Consider the following 5,000-nt stretch of genomic DNA (forward strand, 5'->3'; position numbering starts at 1 on the left):
CGGCCCTGGTTACAAAGTGTTTGCACTCACTGCAGCTTACAGTTGAAACATCCTTAACTTCTCACATTCTTCGACAACTTGAATCCCCTTCTCGTCTATCCAATAGATACTAGTATGAGTTGTTTAGGAAAAGTATATTTATTGTACAAAAATCTCAACACACTAAATGGGGATTTAATCATGCTTACATGGATTCCACACGGAAAATGGCGCTCTGAAATATTCATCAGTTTCCTGTACCTAGAATCGAGACAAGTTTAAATATTATATGTTTTTTAACCCCTCAGTTCGCTATTTTCTTACATAAGAGTCTATAGTTTTACATTTTATTTGATCTGTACATTCTACGCAAATGCTACCAAGTATTCACCAGCACAATGGCGGTAATACACACAAAAGACGATATTAGACGACTGACTTATTTCTATGTTTATTTATTTATTTATTTATTTTTTTTACTTCTTCGATGTTATAACTAACCTATCAAGTGGCTTAGTTCTGCAAAACATAGTAATCCTTTCACATTAAACAGTTTTAATTACTGTAAGATGTACGTTTAATTACTGTACGCCAAGAACTGTATTCAACAAATAATCTACATGTTTATTTACATCACATTTTCAGGTTACAAGCTTCTACTAGCCACCATGACCCCAAAATGTCATTTGCCGTTTCAACACAATCACTGAGTAAATGAGTTATATGAGTCGGTATATCCAGCGAAGTACTATTTGAGAACAGTCCAAGATCAGGAACATCTTCACCCACTGTCTCAGATATAAGATAAATAGATAGAGAAATAATAAGTAAATAATTAATACATAAATAAATAAATAAATAAGCACAGAAATAAATCGACAAATAAATAAATAAGCACAGAAATAAATCGACAAATGAATAATTAATTAAATAAATCAATGCATAGATAAAACAATTAAAAATCACATCTGAATTAGTCAATGAAGAAATGAACTTCCACCTCTTGAAAGAAAAAAATCCGTGTAGAGTGCTACTTCCATGGAAACTTTCCTGACCTTGAAGAATCTAGAATGAAAGCGGATAGAAAAGGACCGCAGAGAGATCAGCAATGACAGGTTTTCTTGGGAAAGTTCAGCAATGAATCTGTTCCTGTATTACCAGTGAGATCTATTCACCTCAAAAAACATATTTTATAGAAATGTATGAATGAGAATGAATTTCACAATGCAAGAGATGTATTTGATCAGTTTAGATTCTATTTTCGTCAGAAATATATGTATCCATGCATATCTGACGAAGATATATTCGAAACCGATCAAATGCATATGTATACCGTGAAATATTCATTCACTTTCTACCCTGTCGCAATAACACTGATTAATATATATATATATATATATATATATATAATATATATATATATATAATATATATATATATGTATATATACATATGTATATATATATATTATAATATATATATATATATTATATATATATATATATATATTCGTATTATATATATTCATATTATATATGACTTTTGTAACAAGTCCCTTCGCCGGATCATGGGGTACAGTTGGCAGGACTACGTGTCCAACTGGCGGTTACACCGTGAGACTGGCATGGGACCTGTTACTTGCATAATCCGGGATCGCCAACTGAGGCTATATGGGCACCTAACTCGTTTCCCTGTGGACGACCCTGCCCATCAGGTTGTCTCTCTGCGAGACAACCCTGGGTGGAGGAGACCTGTGGGACGACCCAGGAGGTCATGGCTTGGGCAGCTCGACGAGACCTGTCGTGAGGAATTAAAGATGGGCCGTGGGCCTGCCGGGAGACTCGCCTCGAGGGATCCTCGTGGCTGGAAGCGAAGGGTGGATGCGGCCATGCGCCCCCGTCGGTGTTAGCCCCTTGGTGATGATGATGATGATATTATATATATATTATATATATATAATTTATATATATATATATAATATATATATATATATATATATATATATATATATATATATATATATATCTTCCTTCTTTCCCAGAGAAATGAGTAATGAGTAAACGTCCATGCACTGCAAGGCCAAATGTAAACTAAAGAATTTCAAATCATGAAAGTTACGCCAGTGCAACAAACTGCTTCCAGATATTTCCTTTACTAATTAGCAGTGGAACATCTTTGAATCGTAACACAAACATTTTTGTTATATGATATCTACAGCAATTTATATATATTCAAACATATTTTCCATTCTTGTATAGTCACTAATTTATTTTAACGAATCAGAAACTTAAAGTTCCATGAAGCTTCACTTATTGTTCTAGAAAGTTTCCTTCTCTTATTTCTGAAGCTAAAGTCACATATAATTGTGGAGCATACCCGCGGGAGCTGGGGACCATGAGGACAAGGTTACGTAAATATTTAGACCTTGCATGAGGTTCAGTTACCGAGCACGTGAAGTCAAATCCCGGTCAAGGATCCGGATTTAGGAAGACCATGCACTCGAGGTAACGTCTCCACTTGCCAAAACCAAGTCGTTGGGGAAGAAGGGCCCCCCGTCCTGGGTCTTTGCGAGGAGTTTGGGGGTGTAAAACTAGGTCAGTAACCCATTTAAATGTACATAATAGATACTTTTACCTGCTCCTTAACTGTATTTTAAGTAAAAAGGGGGAAAATTTATAAAAAATCTTTGGCATATATATCTATTAATTGATTTTTAAAAAGTCTAAGGACACGATGTTAAAACATAAGGTATGGATTTAACATGCACAAAATGTTATCTAAACACGCTTTCGCAAATGAATAAAAGTGGTGAACAGCAGTGGTCGTGTAGAATGGAATCTATAACAGAGAACCCCCTTGGAATACCCGCTATTACCACCCAAGTGGTGTCGAGGCTGAACTAACATATCACCGCTGGGGGTTCCTTTCTTTGTAAAATCCGGGGGAGTGGAGTGTACGATGCCTCGCGTATAATCAAGCCAACTGTGTGAACGTTTACACATTATTTCATCCTATTCACACACACATACAGAGACTCACTCATTCATTGCAATTCTTTTGCAGGTCAACTTCACATTCGGTTCCATACACGAAACATAAACGAGGAGCATAATTTGGGGAATCTTTTCTTCCATGTATATTCTGCTCATCATGAAAAGGGAAAAAAACGTTCCGAAAAAGCTCCCTTTGAAGTTTTAAAGCAACTGAAGAGCAAATCTAACGCAGGCAAATACGGTTAGTTAGCGTTGGCCTGGTGAGCAAAGCTTTATATTTTTATACTTTGAAGAGAATATATTTGTGTATCATTGGGGCTAAAAATGGCTATGGAAGGAGATATGTCATGAATTTACAGTAGAACTGAAAAAATTCTAAAGAAAATGTTGGACTGCAGGGAAATTTTGCGTGGAAGAAGCGTTCAACGCGCGCGCGTGTGTGGGGTGTGTGTGTTTTTGTGGGTTTTGTTGTGTGTGTGTGTGGTGTGTGTGTGTGTGTGTGTGTGTTTGTGTGTGTGTGTGTGTGTGACCCATATAACTTTTTTGAAATAGTTTTAGCATGTTAACTCGCAGTCATACGGTTCTCTCAGTGAATGACAAAACAAATATATATATTTTTTAGACAATTGCACTCTCGTTTGGAATTTATCATTTTTTTAAACCGACATCTGACTAACCCATCCCATACTGGAAATGCTTTAATTTCTGATTGCTACGAATTTTATCTGTGTTGTAGATATTACTACTCAGTACAAGCGAATTAAAGGGTCCCATTTCAATGGGTTTCTGAATGTAGATCTGCAATTGTTTCTATCCCTTTCATAAATATTAATAGGGGTACAGATGTTTTTCTTTCGATGGATTATTAATATTCACATCAAAGAAAACAATTTTGGAATTACTGGACTGACACGAAGCGAAAACTTCTGGATGCCTGCCTTCAATAATATTCTTAAATTGCATAATATAACATCTGTTTTATTTTAAGTTTGGATTTCAAAATAAAGTACGCCCGAAATAAAATAGGTATAGGTACGGTGACGATGTACACATTCCTGCCGGATCTTTATATGCTTATAAGAACGAAAATGGAGATGCACTTGGACATGAACTGGAATCGAAGGAGTAAATGGAACAACGAAAGGAAGAGCAAGAAACCGCAAGAAATTACCAAATGCTTGAAAAGGGTTTTGATGACTTCTTCACTTGAATTGCCTTTTTAAAAGTATTTTCAGTTGTTTGTTAGCAATCGGTAATCTCGCTGTGACGAAACTACTGTAATTGCCGTTTTGTTGTGTGTAAGTGTTGTAATGGTTGGGTGTGTTAGGTACGTATTGGTCCCTTTGGAACTGATCCTTCCCCCAATCCTTGGAATTAGGAACTGGGGAATGCGGTGAGCTGTGAGGGCGACCGTGGCATGGTCATTACTTGACTCTAGGTTTTCCACGCTTGGTCTGGTAGTACCATGTTCAACGTACAAGTTTTCTTTCTATATATATATATATATCCACTTATGCATTTGTACTTACACTTATTTTTTGATAAAAGTGAAACAAGTGAGTTTTGCAATTAAAGAGCTGCGAAATTTGTTTTTCAGAGTTTTCAGAAAATATAACACCAGCTGTTTTCATTATGCTTCAAGCCAGCCACCCCTCTTGCTAGAACTTTACTCTTCTTACCCGGTTCAGTGCTGGAAATTGTTAATTCGAGACTTGCTGCGTTCTATTACCTTGCCAGGTTCCCCCGCTCACGCATGTGGCTGTACTCCACTGGATCCGCTACTCACGTACACTGGCAAACGGAATTATATCTGTTAGTCAGTCCCACAACTTCAGTACAGCTACCTTTGCGATTCGTTTATTGCCTAAAATTTGGACATACTGTATTTCTTTTAATCCCCTGAACTACATTCCTTCCATCTGAGCAGTCGATGAACAAATCTCATAGAGACGGCGAAACCACTTACAGCGTCTTTATAGATGTTTTCTTGCTCTCTACTTCCTTGTTTAATTTACTGCTTTTCCAGTA

The sequence above is a fragment of the Penaeus monodon genome, chromosome 39, assembly GCF_015228065.2.
Source record: "Penaeus monodon isolate SGIC_2016 chromosome 39, NSTDA_Pmon_1, whole genome shotgun sequence".
NCBI classification, from domain to species: Eukaryota; Metazoa; Arthropoda; class Malacostraca; order Decapoda; family Penaeidae; genus Penaeus; species Penaeus monodon.